This window comes from Tenrec ecaudatus, chromosome 5, assembly GCF_050624435.1.
Source record: "Tenrec ecaudatus isolate mTenEca1 chromosome 5, mTenEca1.hap1, whole genome shotgun sequence".
Taxonomy (NCBI): domain Eukaryota; kingdom Metazoa; phylum Chordata; class Mammalia; order Afrosoricida; family Tenrecidae; genus Tenrec; species Tenrec ecaudatus.
In genome coordinates, this window is record NC_134534.1 from 89430170 (window position 1) to 89447648 (window position 17479).

Here is a 17479-nt window from a genome sequence, read left to right on the forward strand (position 1 = left end):
GTATACACTGAAAGGTAAAAGGCAGTGGAAAAGTCCCAGGCAGGCAGTGGGCACCGTTTGCTGCTCCTGTGCAGAGTCGGTAAGCATCGCTTTAATGGCTTGTCTAAATTCCACTGCTGTCAGAAGCAGTGCTCCCCTTTTCCTCTAAGATGGCTCAACAGAGTTTTCACTTTCTTCAGAGCATAAGCGTGCCCCGCGAGGACACCTACTTTCCTTTGTGTCCATTAGCAGCTGGGGAGTGTGAGATCATAGCACACGGGTGAACTCAGGAATCGCACTCTCATGTAATCACACTCTCCTGCTTTTCCATCAAATATTGTCACAACTTTTTCCACAGTAAGTATATAGTGGCCGTCAATATGTGTTGACATACTCCTTCAAGCGTCTAACTACATATTCTGAGGGGTCTTCAGTTTGTTTCTAAAAATTTTTTATACTAAATAATAGTTTATTTAGTGTAATCATTTATTACACTACATACTAAATTATTTATTAAAATAAATACTAAATAATTGATTACACTCAAAACAGTTATATTAAATGTTATTGTGCATGAAGCTTTTGGGGGAGTATGGATATTAATTTTAATTTCTTGCATTGTAATTTCAAACAAGGAGATTGAAGAGCAAAAAAACTATTTTGAACCTTCTTATATCTTTGTAAATTATTTTTCATAATTGTTATATAAATATTTTAAAGATTTTATCATAAGGGTAATATATAGTTATTACCAAAATAATCAAATCAGTTAGAAATGTGTGAAATAAAGGTACAACAACAAAAAAATAAAGGTACAAATCTGCTTCTCCCTCTTAGTATGCCCTTATGGGCTACCTGAGGTGTGTATATCTTGTACATACTTTATTTCCATAATCCAACACACATACATTCTCCTACAGTCTCTTAAACATATGGACAAGCTCCCATACATTTTCACACAGTTAAACACATACACACACATTCACCTTCCCTCACACGGCCCTACACACGCACATTAACAGAAACAAACGTACACAGTGAATTCCATTTATGAAAGTGGGCATAAGATTCTTTTTTTTAATTAGCGGCTTTTACATCTCTGATCACAATCCTTACATTCACCCAGTGTGTCAAGCACATTTGCACATATGTTGCCATCATCATTTTTAAAACATTCTCTTCCCACTTGAACCTCTGATATCAGCTCCCCATTTCTTCCCCCTCCCTGCCCTGCCCACCCTCCCTCACAAACGCTTGATAAATTACAGATTATTATTTTCTTATCTTACATCGTCCTCCACCACCCTCACCCACATTTCTGTTATTCGTCCCCTGGGAGGGGGTTCTAGATCCTTGTGATCAATTCCACCTTTCTGCCCGCACTCTCCCCTAATCCTCCTTGTATCTTTATTCTCATTGTTGGCCCTGAGGAATTTAATCTATCCTGGATTCCCTGTGTTGTGGGCTCTTATCTGTAGCAGTGTGCATGTTCTGGTCTAATCCGATTTGTAAGGTACAATTGAGTACATAATAGTGGGGTGAAGGAACCACCAAAGAGCTAGAGGAAAGTTGAGTTTTATCAGTGCTATACTGCACCCTAACTGGCCCACCTCTTCTCTGTGACCCCTCTATGAGGAGATGTGCATTTGTCTACAGATGGGCATTGGGTCTCCACTCTATGCCCCTGCCTGCCCCATTCACCTTGGGTATGATTTTATTCTGGGTCTTAGATGCCTGATACCTGATCCCATTGATGCCTCATCATCACACAGGCTGATGTGCTTCTTCCACGTGGGCTTTGTTGCTTCTGAACTAGATGGCCTCTTGTTTATCTTCAAGCCTTTAAAATCCCAGATGCTCCATCTTTTGATAGCTGGACCCCATCAGCTTTCGTCACCTCATTTGTTTATGAACCCATTTGGTCTACAGCGATAGTGTCAGGAAGCTGAGCATCACAGAATCCTGGATTATTGGAACAAAGTGTTCTTGTGTTGAGGGAGTACTTGAGTCGAGGTCCAATGTCCATCTGCAACCTGAATTCTTAACATATAGATATGAGTACATAGTTCTACTCCCCTCTCATTATAAATATTTGTATATGTACATGCCTGTATTTAGGCCTCTACAAATGTCTTTGAGTACAAGATTCTTAAAAGAACTTTAGTAGAGCTAATCCAGCACACACACAAAAATACATAATGATGAAGTGGAACTTATTCCCCAAATACAAACATATTTAACATCATATCAATGAAAACAAGACACCATTTCCCAAATTAAGAGACAAAAATCAGTAGAATCAAGAAAATATTGATAAAATTAAATATAGTTCATCGTAAACCTGTTTTACCGCTTCCTTAAAGAGAATTTACAAAAAAATAACAAAAACATAACCAACATGTAACTTAATGGCAAAATGCTGAAATGTGTGATAAGTAAGCTAGGTAGGTTTTGTGTCAAAGTGGCAGGGTCAGGATTTCACAAAAACATACACTTTCACACACTCACATTCTCACACGTTATCATGTGTGCTGCTTCTTACAGATGCTCACATGCACACGGACACATGCACCGAGAAAAGCAACGGTACCATTTGACTCTGCAGAAAAAACACGAGGAAAAAGATATTATCTGTCTAGATAAAAGGCAGTATTTTTTATTTTTAAGTACTTGCATCTGTATTTTGTTATGATATACCCTCCGGATTATGGAATTTCAAGTTGTGCATTTCCTCCCTAATAAGACCCTTTAAAAAGGATGTGTGAAAACTTAGGCTTCCCTGGAGAACGTTCACTAAGGCTCCAGAGGAAGATCCGTAGCACCACTGAGGGCCATAGAGACCTAAGGACATCGTACTTTACCTCCCTATGTCCTGAAGAGTGAGCGACATCATTTTAATTTGAGTCTCGCTTTATGTTTGACTCAGTAACCCTGCAAAAGCTTTGTCCAGTAGAGTCTGCCAGTCCAAGCAGTAAGTAAAGGCACAGACTCAAGGGAGTACTGAAAGTCACATTTGGTCCACTGCCTCCCTTAAAGCCATAGAAACCAACATCTTTCTATTGTTTTGGGACCCTGATCACTCTGTATGTAATGCCCAGAACACACAAAAACCTCTGTAACTGCAACACTGAAACCAGTCCCTGCAGTCTCCCCGCTTCTAGGATGGAGGACCAATTTGCTGATGTCACCAAGTCACTTATGTCAGAGGGCGGTGAGAGGCCCAAAGTCTGAATCAAAACCAAACCAGGTGCTGAAGAGTCTTTTTAAATTCTTGGTGACCTCTTGTGTGTTAGCGTAGAATTGTGCTTCATAGGGTTTTATGATTGTGTCTGATTACCAGACTTTTCTTCTCAGGCACCTCTGCGTGGACCCTGAGTATCAACCTTGTAGTTGATAGACCAATGCTGAACTATCTGCATCAAAGAGGATGCATATGCATGACTAATCTCCAACTCTGACTGCCTGTCCTTTTCGTTCCATTACTAGTTGGCTCTGATGCACAGTTGCAGAAGAACTTGCTTGTCAAGAGTTCTTTTCACAAAATAATACCTTTGTCTTAGTTCTCTTGGCTGTTAGCATTCTTTTATCATGTGTTGCAGGAACGGTATTTTTCATTCATGTTTCTCTTTCTTCTGATGAATTTGAAGGTTCTTTCTGGATCTTTATGACAGCCTTCCTGTGATCGCTCCATGCCTATACACCCCCGTTATTTCTTTGAATTCCTCAGTGTATTGTATCAGTGCCATTCTCATTGCCTTACTGTATCGTTATCACTACCTCTGTGTTTCTGCTCGTTTCTCATTCAGAATCCTAACTTTATTGTGTGCCATTCAGTTATTATTTTTAATAACAGTGATGCTTCACGTACTCCTTCAATTTCCATAGAAAACCTTTAGAAACTTGCTTGAAATTCATTTGCTTGAATATTATGAACTTGGATAGTCACAGAGTTTGTCTGCCAACTTTATACCATCAATTTCTTGAAAAGTAAAAAACTTACTGTGAATTTAGTGAAAGATTACATTTCAGGACATCAATTTTGTATCCACAAATTTAAGCATCTTATCAAAACCCCCAATAGCCTGTCCTTTCTTTCTCCTATCCTTCTCCTGGGGTACTATCTTCCCCTTCATCCAGGTTTACACGTGTTACTCTAGCCGATTGCACCCCCTTCTCGCCCTTGTCCCCTACCTTCTGCCATCAAGACCTGTTTCTATTATTCTGAAAACATCTGTCTTTATTTTTCATTTGTAATGGTGGTCTCATGCAATATTTGTCTTTTGAGATTGACTAATGTCACTCAGCGTCTTATTCTCTGGGACCGTCCATCCCATGAGATGCCGCACAGTTTCCTCCCGGTTTTGAACCAGGCATAGGATTCCATCATGTGTATGGACCTTAGTCTGTCTTTATTCTTTAATCGTGCAGACTATTTATTTATTTAACTTATTTATTCTTTAACCATGAATAGTATTTCAGAGTTTATTTATCTATTCTGATGGTGATGGGCAGTTAAGCTGTTTCCATCTTCTTGCCATTATGAGCAGTGTTGTGATGAACTTGAGTATGTGTTCATGCTAGGGCTCTTACTTCTGTAGGGCATATAACCAGCAAAGGGGTTGGAAGTTCTTTTTTTTCTATTTGCAGAAATACATAAAATATGGGCTTTGAAGCAATAAGTGTGTGTTGGTTGTCACATAGGTGCTCGCCCCTGCATCCTTAGGTCTAACAAAATGAAATATTGCCTGGTTTGTGCCATTTTCATGATTGCTGATATAAACTTACAGAACTTGTCTTTACCATGAGTATGTTTCTCCTTGTCTTTTGCTATCTCACCTTTATAATTCTCCTACCATCCATTCTGAAATTTTCTAAAATGTTAGTTCCTGATTATTGTTTTAAATAATAATAATTTATAAATTATCAAGGGCTCATGAAGGAGGGGGCAAATGAACTGATACTAAGGGCTCAAGTAGAAAGAAAATGTTTTGAAAATGATGATGGCAGCATATGTACAAATGTTTTTGACTCAGTGGATGGATGGATGAATTGTGATAAGAGCTGTAAGAGCCCCCAATAAAATGATTTTTTTAAAGTGTCACAATCTAAAACATAGACAAGTATAAGAATATTCCTATAAAGGGTCATTTTTAGGTTATTTAATCCAAATAATGGCAAAGTGACCTAAGTATAACAACACGCCATTTCTTGCTTTCTGTGGCTAAGCCTCCTAGTCAGAGAAACTGCTAGAGGTCAAGTTGGGTGAAGAAAAGAGCTTGTTTATTAAGAATCTTTACTAAGAAGCTCTGGGGGTGCTGTTGGCTAAGCGTTGGGCTCCTACCACAAGATCAGCACTTCCGCCCCACCAACCAATCTAAGGGCTCTACAGAGACGTAGAGCCTCTAGCCCCCGATAAAAGGTTGTGAGTCGGAGTCAGCTCAATGGCAGTGGGAAGGAGAACCAGGAACTGCAGTGAATGTAGGAGGAGGACCTCCGACAGAATGTATTGACACAGTGCTGAGACAATGGACACAAACACAGCAATTGTACAGATGGCTCAGGACCAGGCAATGCTGCATTCTGTTGGACAGAACTGACTCCACAGCACCTAACAACAACAAGCAATGAAAGAAAACCTTTCCCAGGGGCTAAGGAAATAAGAACATGGGTAATAAGGTATTCAGTGCCACAAAGCAACTAAATGTTGCCGACAACACACGCTAGCAAGAATGAGGAACAACTGGCAATCTCACACATTGCTAGTGAAAATGCAAATTAGAAGTTATTCATAACAGTCAGAAACTGAAAGCAACTCAGATTTTTCATCAACAGGTGAATATACTACAAGCAAAATGCTGTGTGGCCATACCATTGCACATTACAAAATGAAAAAAAGAATAAACTGCGGATACAGGGAACAATATGAACGATTCTCAAAAGCACTACGCTAAGTGAAATTATCATACAACACAAAGGATGTACCGTATGATTCCACTTAGGTGCCATTCTTGAAAAGGCCAAAATAAGGGACCGAAAACACATCTGCACTTGCCAGGAGCAGAAGATTTCCTTATGGTCAAGTTAATTCCAACTCATAGCGACCCTGCAGTCTAGAGTAGAATTCTTCCCACCCCACCCCCACAGTCTTCCAAGGCTGCAATCTTTAAAAAGCAGAAGATTACACCTTTATCCCAGCAGAGGGTTCCAATAGTAAACCTTCCGCCATTGACCCTATAAGGGCTTTCTGAGGCTGTACATGTTTCTGGGAGCCGCTCGTTGTCTCTTGCTTCCTCGGAGTAGCTAGGGGGAATTGAACGACTCACCTTGTGGTTACCAGTCCAACACTTACCCAACCTCACCAGGGCAGCTTAGCAGAGGATTCAAACTCAAAAACCCTCAAACTCCTTGCCATCAAGTTGATTCCGACTCAGCGACGCTGTATGACAGGGTAGAACTGCCCTCTGGGAGTTTCCGAGACTGCAACTTTTTTTTATGGGAGTAGAGCAGAGGATTAGGAGGAGTGAATCAACTGCAAGGGGTGATGGAAGTGTCCCGCATCATGACTGTGGTGACGATTCTAGGACAGTGGATGGTTGTCAGAACGCACCAAGCTGTGCACATAAAAGGAGTACATTTATTGCGTGTAAATGTCCTTCAAAAATTTAATATTGAAAAAATTAAGGTCTCCCCAAAAATATACATCTAAAGGTATGCATCAAGAATAATTAAGACATAAAACATGCCCATAGGTTTTATTGATTCATATCAATGTCTTTTGTAGCTTACATCCTTCTCGCTATTATACCTACTGTTTTTTTCAGATGACTCAACAGTTCATATACATTCTGTTTTGTGACATTGATTGCAGTCCCTATAATGATTGCAATCCCCTTTCTACTCCCTCCTTGTGTTGACGCTTTCCGTTTATCCTTCTATTTCTTTCTGCATTCTGAGCTTCAATTCCTGGCCAAATGCTGCTTTGATCTTGTGTCACTGATTGCTCTCATGAGGACGTACTTCACTTGTGTTGTCGTCCACCCTATAGGCCTGACTGTTGTTTGGTTGAAAATAGGGGTAGGAGTGGGAGATTCAGTTCAGACTTGAAAGCCCTTTTATTTGCACTAGCTTTCCTTTTCCTCTGAGTCAATAATAATGATTCGTTTTAAAGTAGCACTTCTTCAGCCACCCTCCATAACCTAAGCCCTGCTGCCAACCCTCACGGGGTCATTATACTGAAACTGTGGTTTCCATCTTCATTTATACCAGTACGGAGAAGTCATTGGAAAGACTTGAGCAACTTAAATAGCTGTTCACCTGTGAATCATCTGTACTACACAAATGACCTGCTTTTGCTGTCAGTTGCTGTCCCATTGGCCCCACAGACTCATGGTGACCCACATACAGCAGAACAATGCCTAGTTCCCTGCCATCCCTATGATCAGTTGAGATCAAACTCTTTTTGTTGATTGATTTTTAGAAGGAGTTCACCAGACCTTTCGTTCTAGTCTTTCTGAGTCTGGAAGCTCTCCTGAAACTGGTTAGCATTGTAGTGACTTGCTAACCTTCAGTGACAGACTGAAGTAATAGCTTAAAGGTGTACTGACTGGAATCCAACCAGTATCTCCCACAAGGAAGATGAGAAATCCACCTCTCAACCATCTCTTTCAAATGACATGAGGTGCTTACATTTGGTTTTCTCTGCTATAAAACTTCAAGTCTTGGCACATATTTTTTCAATCTTTCCAGTTTCTGTCTCTCATTTTTTCTCTAGTTCTCTTTAAATATTTACCCCTTTTATTCATACTATGTTTTTCACATTCATCACCTTAAGACTGACTTAAAAGGTAGTTTTCCCTAGTGCATTGTCTGTTACCCTTAAAGTCGATTTTACTGGGGAAGTGGAGATCTTCACCTAACTCTGCCATGGTGATGGTTCTGAGACCACTGAAACGACTGTCATTGCTCATGTTATCTACATAATTCTCCAATCAACATATTTTGGTGATCATAATACAACTGTACTACAATCATGGTCATAGTGACCAAAATTATATAAAGTTGACCACAGTATTCCTATGCTCTGTGACTTGAGTGTTGTTAGTATTCACAAAACTCTTATGTTCTTGGAAAATATTTCCATAAGTCAGTGACATTATTTTTTGTGCTCACAAAACTCTGCAATAATATTTACATAATTCTGTGACAGTGGAGGGCATACCACCAACTGCAGTATTCATGTTCTTACTATATAACTCACTGAATAGAAGCATTTTTACATAACTCCTCAAAGTTGGAAGTGGTACTTAAAAGCTTATCTCAAAACACTCTTCCATATAAGTGAGGTTCCTGTCATGTTTACGCATAAGCACACTTGCCCGTATGAGTCAATGGTGGTAAATGATAAAATCCAAGATCAGAGGAGAGAATTGTATTAGAGCTTAATTCTCATCACCCAGTTTGCAGAATGCTATAGATGGGAGAGAAAACTCAAAATACACTTACAGAGTCCCCAAAGAGATTAAATCTTCAATGAATTCCCTTGGACCACTGACCAGGGATGTGAATAGGCTTGCCCTCAGAGTACATCAGAAAGTGCATGAAAGTAGATAAAGTTAGTAAGATAGTTTATTGTGCCAACCTGGCTGATAAACATATGTGGGGTTAATTGAAGGGTGGAGTGATAAATAGCTCAGTGAGCCTAGTCTTTCTAGTTCTTGGGTCTCTTGCTTTATGATGGTTGGATCAGGGTGCAACTGTCTTAGCCAGTTCCCTGCTTCAGGTGGCGAGGCTCATTTCCTTCAAGATATCCTCAAGGAGAAGCCACATGGATCTATCCCAATGCAGCCCTGGGTGCTGGGACAGCTGTGTGGAGACCCCTGCCAGCGCTGAGATGCTTATACATTCACTGACTCGGCTTTCCTCCTACAGTTGGCATCACAGTGTGTGTTTTGTGAGATGAAGGAGGACTTTGTGGATTGGTGTTGGACATATGGGTTAATGTTGGACTTGAGCAACACTGGGTTGGGATGTTTTCTTGATGTTCACTTAACCTTTATATAAAACTCTCTCGTATACATAAGTTTCTGTGGATTTATTTCTCTAATGTACCCAGACTAATACATTATGGTACCTTGGGAGTGGGGTACTGGAGAAACAAATCATGAGATGGAGAGTAGATGTCTGTTTGACCTCTCCCTCGTTTTAGTTTTTCTTCTTTGTCTAGCCAGAGGTCAGATAAAGCCACACTGTTTATTTGGTTGTTTTCTGGGGAAAATATGAGAAGTATGAAAATAGAAAGTTTGTAAGGCCACTTGCTTTCAGGCATTAAAATTTGATCTTTAGATGGGTTTAGGCCACGCCTGCAAAGAAAGATTTGAAAAGATAGGCCCCACCCAGTGTTTTGGAGTACTCAGGAACCAATGGTCTTTGTCAGAAGCTAGAAGAAATCTAGAACCATGAAGAAAACTCCCCTCGGGAACTGAATGCTAAAGGGAGCCTGAGAGCAGGCTAAAAGGCTTGCTAGGTGACCACCTGGATCTACTTGTTGAGTGGAAGTGGGAGAAATACAGCAATAAAGAGATGGGTTGAGTTTGGCCACTGACACCTGTGGACTTGGTTTACACGAACAAAAGGAGAAGATGAGAGCGGGTTGACTGGTCTAAAGTTCATGACCTAGCATGAGGGGGCTAGGCTTGTTGAGTATTGGTTAGAGCCCATGGTCTAAAGGCACGGTGACCAATGGGCACTCTGTGGAGGCTGAGTGAGGCAGGCCACATTGAGTTGACCAGAACCCAACCAGATGGAGATTTTTGAGCCTGTGAACTGGTGCATATTGTTGCTGACTTTATGGATGGCCTGTCCAGATTTGACTTTGCTTATGGATGCAGACTTCACAAGGTTCCAACTGAAATGAAGATTCTTCATGTCAGAAAATGATTGTCTCCTCAGAGCACTGGGTTGATGTAAGTGGGCAATATATAAATTGGATACCCAAAATTGGGGGGGGGGGGGAATAAAGGCATGAAGTGGTTGGCTTACAAACTTTCATAGGTGAGGGAACGTATTCACAGGATTATAGAATTAAGCTCTAGGTGTTACTTAATTGCAATTGTGAAGCTAAAGAATTATGTACACGTGCCAAATTGACAAGGGGTGGATTGAAGTAATTAGCTTATTGTACCAAACGGGTGGAGGGATAAATGGCTCGGTGAGCCTTGCCTTTCTAGTTCTTGGGTCTCTTGCTTTTTGATGGTTGGACCAGGGTGCAGCTGCCTTAGCAAGTTCCTTGCCTTACCTGGGAAGGCTCACTTCCTGAAAGACGTCCTCAAGGAAAAGCCGCATGGACCTACCCCAATGCAGCCCTGGGTGCTGGAGCAGCTGTGTGGAGACCCCTGCCAGCACTGAGATGCTTACACGTTTACTCATTCAGCTTTCCTCCTGCAGTTGGTGTTATAGTGTGTGTTTGGTGACATGGAGGAGGACTTTGTGGATTGGTGTCGGACATATGGGTTAATGTTGGACATGTGGGTTGGGGCAGCACTGGGATGGGATGTTTTCTTGATGTGCACTTAACTTTTACAAAAGACTCTCTCTTATACATAAGTTTCTGTGGATTTGTTTCTCTAAAGTACCCAGATTAACACAGTTAGGTTAAAGTTTAACCTATTATCATTCGTTTTCCATTTTGACTCAGTTTCAATTTGCTCTAATTTTTGTTATTTTCTGCTTTCTTTTAAATTGAGGTTTTTCTGTGTTTTATTTTGGTATTGTTGTTTTTATATGGTTTTCTTTAGGAAATCTATAGAGACATAACTAGCATAATTGTTTCTTAGGGTTGTGATTGGGGAGGTTATGGGAAAATGGAGAGATAATAACAATGAGAACAAAAGTGAACAAAATGTTCTAAAATTGATTATGGTGATGATTGCACAAGTCTGTGTAATATACTCAAGCCATTAAATGGTATGGTACATGAACTGTATGTCAATAAAACTATAGAAATTAAGTTGTTGGGATCCACATAGTTCTGCAAATGTAGTCCCGATTACGCTGGCATAACTATGCAGTGGTTGCTGTGCTAGTCATGTAGTTGTGATGTTATTGGTGACATGTACACAACTTAGCAACTGTTGTGACAGTGTCACAATGACTGTGATGGGGTTGTGATATTAAAAAATTGACAACTGTGGTGGTGTCATTCAAGTAACTGAAATTGGATGAAGTATTAATACATATCTACAACAGTGGATATGGTATTGCCATATCTTGTAATGTTGCTAGTAGTGGTATTCCCATATCTACAATGCTGATGGTGGTAGTCATACAACCCTGCGATATTAATAGTAATGCGATATTAATAGTAATGCCTCTCTGAAAAAGGTTGTGGTAGTTATTTATTTCTTTGATATTTGATGTGCTAGATCTCCATATCTGTTGAATTGACCCTGATTTTATTGACATAGCTCTGAAATTTTGTTCATAATAGTTACATAACTATGTGATGATGATTATGATGACATTCATATCGTTCTGTAGTGATGGATATCTAATTCCCATAATTGTCAATTTGGTTGTGTGGTAGTCACATAATTCATGGACAGTAGTGGTGGCTTTTCCATAACTCTGATTGTGATAACAGTCCTGGTATTCTTACAAGCCTCTGAAGTTGGTGTTATATAGTTACATAACTGCATGATGATAGTGTTGGTATTCACATACCACAGAGCAATGCTATTCACATATCTCTGGTCATTGTTCATGGTATTCATGTAACCCTGCCATGGGACTTGTGGTTGTCGGCACACAAATCTTTGGTTCTCTTCCTGTTTACACAACATGATGATATTGTTGTTCAGGGTTATATTTGCTTGACATTAATTGCACATTTTGGCAACGATATTCTTTATTGTCACCTAACTCTAAGCCATTGTTCTTATTAGTATTCACATATTTCTTAACCTTACTTATAGTATCCCTATAATTTTTCTAAAACCATGGTGGTGGCATTCACTTAATACGTTAAGAGTAAGGGTGATAAACCTTATACAGTTCTTTGAATTCAATTGTAGTAGTCACACAAATCTGTTATGATGCTGTTTGTATTCAATTAATTCTACAACCTTGGGAGCTTGCGTGAAACTGCAAGGATGGTTGTGTTGTTAAACTAACTCTGTGATGTTGGTAGTGGTATTTCCATAGTTTTTCTCTTTTTATTTTTTCAGTTTTTATTGTGATATTATGTGAGGTTTATATTTCCGATGATCAATTTGTATTCACCAACTTAAATGACTATATTTATAGTTCTAGTGTTTACAATTTGGTCTTTAATATATCTTGAGTTTGTTTTTATATCTAGAGCAATTTCACTCTTCAGCAAATGGAAATCCAATTAAAAAATCATTCTATTTGGGGCTTGTACAACCCTTATCACAATCCATCCATCCACTGTGTCGAGCATATTTGTACATTGTTGTCATCATCATTCTCAAAACATTTTCTTTCTACTCAAGTCCTTGGTATCAGCTACCCATTCCCCCCCCACCTCCTAATTATCCCTTGATTTTTTTTTTCATGTCTTGCACTGTCTGATGTCTTCCTTCATCTACTTTTATGTTGTTTGTCTCCAAGGGAGGGGGTTATATGTAGATCATTGTGATTATCTCTCCCTTTCTCCCCCACCTTCCCCTTCCCCTCCGGGTATCTCCACTCCCATTATTGACCCTGAGGAGTTTATCGGTCCTGAATTCCCTGTGCTTCCAGCTCTGATCTGTACCAGTGTGCATCCTTTGGTCTAGCCGGATTTGTAAGATAGAATTTGGATCATTATAGTTGGACAGGGTGGGGTAGGTTGAGGAAGCATTAAGGAACTAGAGGAAAGTTTTGTTTCATAGGTGCTATACTGTACCCTGACTTGCTCTTCTCCTCCCTGTAACATTCTGTAAGGGGATGTCCAGTTGAATACAGATGGGCTTTGGGTCTCCACTCCCTCTCATTTACAATGATATGATTTTTTTGTTCTTTGGTGCCTGATACCTGATCCCTTCAACACCTCATGATCACACAGACTTGTGGGCTTCTTCCATGTGGGTTTTGTTGCTTCTCAGCTACATGGCCGCTTGTTTGCCTTCAAGCCTTTAAGACCCCAGATGCTATATCTTTTGATAGCTGGACACCATCAGCTTTCTTCACCACATTTGCTTATGCACCTGCTTTGTCTTCAGTGATCTTGTCAGGAAGGTGAATATCATGGATGGAATGCCAGTTTAATAGAACAAAGTGTTCTTGCATTGAGGGAGTACTTGAGTAGAGGCCCAATGTCCATCTGCTACCTTAACATTAAACCGATAAATATATGCACATAGATCTGTATTCTCATTGTCATATATACATATATTATGTACATGCCTGTATTTAGACCTCTATAAATTCCCTTTGCCTCTGACTTCTTTCCTGTATTTCCTTTTACTTTCCTCTTGTCCCACTATCATGCTCAGCCTTCATTTGGGTTTCAGTAATTCCTCTCGGTTACATTGCCCTTGATCAAGCCCTTCCAGGCCTCCTACACCCTCCTCACCATCAATTTTTGATCACTTGTTGTTCCCTTGTCCCTGGGTTTGTTAACACCCACGTCCTTTCTGTCACATCTCTCTTTCCTTTCCCATGTCCCCCTGGAACCGTAGGTCCATTGTTTTTTCCTCCGGATTGTTTATCTCACCTATATTATCTAGATACACCTGCAGAGATAATAATATGCACGAAAAAAAAAGACAGAGCAAAGCAAAGCAACCAAAGAAAACAAAACAACAACAAAAAACCAACGACACAAAAAAGAAAATCCTGTAAATAGTTCAAGGTCTGTTTGTTGACCTTTAGTAGTGTTTTCCGGTCAAATCTGATGGGGTACCACACTCTGGCCCCAAAGTCTATTGTTGTTATTCCTTGGGGCTTTTGTTGCTCTGTTCCCCTTGCTGTTCTGTTGCACACCCTTAGTGTTTTGCCTCAGTGTGGTGAGGTCAGATTGGATGCAATTCTAGTACTGTGTCTCCAGTGTTATGTCCCGGAGCGCTATGGGTCAGTGATGGACATCTTGTCTCATAGTGCGGCCAGCCCTGTGGTCCTCTCTCTGCATTGACTGCTGGAAATCCAATTTGACAACACTGTTTATTATGGAGAATCTCTCTTCCCGATTTAATGTATGTCAGTGTTTTGTAGAAGATCTGTGAGTGGATGGACTTATTTCTGGAACGTCTATTCTGTTCCTTTGGTCTAGTCTTGTGTACCAGCACCAGGTAGTGTATAGTTTTTTTGTTTTGTTTTAAATCATTTTTGTGTAGAGTTTTTGAGGTCTGGAAGTAAAAGGCTTTAGTTTTCTTTAGTGCTTGGCTTAACCTGGGTATTTTTTCTCTCCATATAAAGTTAATGATAAGATTTTTCCAGTCTTTAAAGAATGATGCTGAGAACTGAATTGAAATTGTGCTGTATTCATAGATTGCTTTGGGTAGTATGGACATTTTCACAATGCTAAGCCTTGCTATCCACGAGCATGGAACATGCTTTCATTATGGAGGTCTCTTTTGGTTTCTTGTGTAGCACAGGAACAATTTAAAAATCATTTTATTGGGGGCTCTCACAGTTCTTATCACAACCCATACATCAACTATATCATGCATATTTGCATATATATTGCCATCATCATTTACTAAGCATTTATTTTCTATTTGAGCCCTTGGTATTTCAGCTCTTCTTGCACCCCCCCCCCCGCCCTTCCACCCTCGTGGCCCCTTGATAAATTTACACCGACCGCTGTCTCCCTGCAGCTACATTTCTGTTTTTTTTCATCCCCCTGGGGGAGGGGGTGTTTTGAATCAATCACTGTGATTGGTACCCCCTGCACAGGACCACTTGTGAGGGTGCTACAGGAGCAGGCAGTGTTTCCTTTTGTTCTTCAAAGGGTCACTATAGGTCAGAACCAACTCTATGGCACCTAACAACAACTTTGGGTTTCTTGTGATAGTTTTGTAGCTTCTTTTTTTTTATTTTTATTTTTTACAAGTTTTGGGTTTCTCTGGTTGAGTTTATTCCTCACTATTTTATTCTCTCTCACTTCCATCAAGTCGATGCCAACTCAGAGTGACCCTATAGGACAGGGTAGGACTGCCCCTTGTGAGTTTCCAGGATTCTAAGTGTTTACTCGAATAGAAAGGCCCATCTTTGTCCAAGGAGAAGTTGTTGGTTTTGAACTGTGAACCTTTCTGATTGCAGCCCAGTGCGTAACCATTACACCAGTGGCTATTGCAAATGATATTGTTTTCAGTGCACGCTCTCACTTCATTTACAGGAATCCAGTTATTTTTTTTATCCAGTGAATTTTTGTATATTGATCTTGTATTCTGTCACATTGTCAATTATTATGATTATTTCCAGAATTTTCTTGCTAATCTTTGGGTGTTTCTATATATAAAATCTTTTGATCTGCAAATAGAAATGCAAATGGATAGGAATTCCAGAACATTTCATTGTGCTCATGTGGAACTTGTACATGAGTCAAGAGGCAGTGTGCAAACAGAACACGGGCATACTGCGTGGTTTAAAATCAGGAAACGTACGCATCAAGGTCATTTCCTCTCACCTTACTTACCCTGTATGCTGAGAAAATAATCAGAGACTCTGGCTTATATAAAGAAGTATTTGGCATCATGAATGGAGGAAGGCTTATCAACAACTTGTGATATGCAGGTGACACAACCTAAACTTGCTGAAATTGAGAAGGACCTGAAGTACCTTTTGATGAAGATCAAGGATTGCAACATTCAGTATAGATTATGACTCAGTGCAAAGAAGACTCAAATCCTCACCACTGGACCAAGAGGTAACATCATGATAAATGGAGAAAAGGTTGAAGTTGTCAAGGATTTTGTCTTGCTTGGATCACAATCAATGTCCATGGAAGCAGCAGTTGAGAGAGCAAAAGACATGTTGCATTAGGTACAAGACTTGTGCTGCACAAGAATATTGAAAAGCTAGAATGTTCCTGTGAGGACTAAGGTGTGCCTCTCTGATGAAAGCCAGGGTAATGGTGTTTTCCATCACCCCGTGTGCATGTGAAAGTTAGACATTGAATAAGGGAGACTGAAAAAAAAAGGGATGCATTTGCATTGTGGGGCTGGTGATGAACAGTTGAACTGTTACAAGGACAGATGGCTCTGTCTTGGAAGAAGTTTGGCCAGGGTGCTCTTTAGAGGCAAACATGGCAAGACTCTGTGTAACATACTTTGGACATGTTGTCATGAGAGACCCGCCCCTGGAGAAAGGCATCTTGCTCGGTAAAGTGAGGAGCAATGAAAGAGAGGAGATCCTCAAGGAGGGAAGATTGACAAAGGCACCGCAACCGTTGCCCAGGCAAATCAGCACTTGAGAGGATGGAACAGGACGGGCGGTGTTTAGTCCTGCGGTGAACAAGGTGGTCATGACTGGAACTGATTCAGCGGCACTTAACAACAGCAACAGTGTGTTTCTAGAAAGTTCTCCGTTTCTTCTAGATTTTCATATTTGTTGAAGTATGCTCTTCCACGGTCCTGTAGAATTATCTTTCTTATTTTATTTGGATCTGTTTTGATGTCACCCCCCTTATTTATACTTCTTATCCTTTGCATCTTCTTTTCCTTTCTTAACTTTGCCATTGGTTTACCAATCTTGGTAATCCTTTCAAAGAACCAACTTCTCTTGTTGATTTTTTTCTATTACCTCTCCATTTTCTGAGTCATTTATTTCTGCTCTAACCTTTGTTAATTCTTTTCTCCTGGTGACTGTATGTTTATTTTGTTGTTCTTATTTTAATTGGTGAACATGATTAATTAAGGCTTGGATTTTATTTTTTGGTCTGTGTGTGTTTATATTGCTATAAGTTGCTGCCTTACTGTTGATTTTCTGTGTCTCAAAGGTTTTAATAGGTTATATTTTCATTCTCATTTGTTTTCAAGCAATTTATATTTCATGGGCGTAGAAACAGGCTCAGGCCAGTTTAAAGTTGTGTTCAAAATTACATGATGACCTGGAGTAAAGATTAACATTCTGTAAAAGTAAAATTAAAAGATTTATTAAAAAGTCAGAGACAGTTCCAACATGGAAAATATCCAAATTCATAAAATGAATGTGACCACTCTACTGAGCAAGAAAGAGGCTAGCATACTTACATAATCCAGAGCAAGAGGCAAAGCTTAAAAATCATGATGTACTGAAAAGTAGCAGGAGAATTTGAAGGCAGGATATCTATGAGCCGGGCCTTAGTGAGAAGGAGGGGTTAGATAGCATGTAGCTGGGACTGCATGATTGTTAACAATACATCATGGCAAGCATGTGAGCTTGCTCTTCAGTTAATTCAGATGGTCACAGGACAATGGCAGGACTGGGATTTCAGGAAACCAGTAATTAAAATGGTTTCCCAAGCATGTTCATTCCTTGAGGATCTATTTTGAACAAGATTTATTGATAACGCGGACTC

At 39.9% G+C, this 17479-nt stretch overlaps 1 protein-coding gene across 1 annotated transcript in view; it reads left to right on the forward strand.

Moving 5' to 3' along the window:
• The window catches only part of SHC3 (SHC adaptor protein 3), a 224042-nt gene that overhangs the window by 40689 nt on the left and 165874 nt on the right, over positions 1-17479 (forward strand). The gene's annotated exons all lie outside the window — the stretch shown is intronic.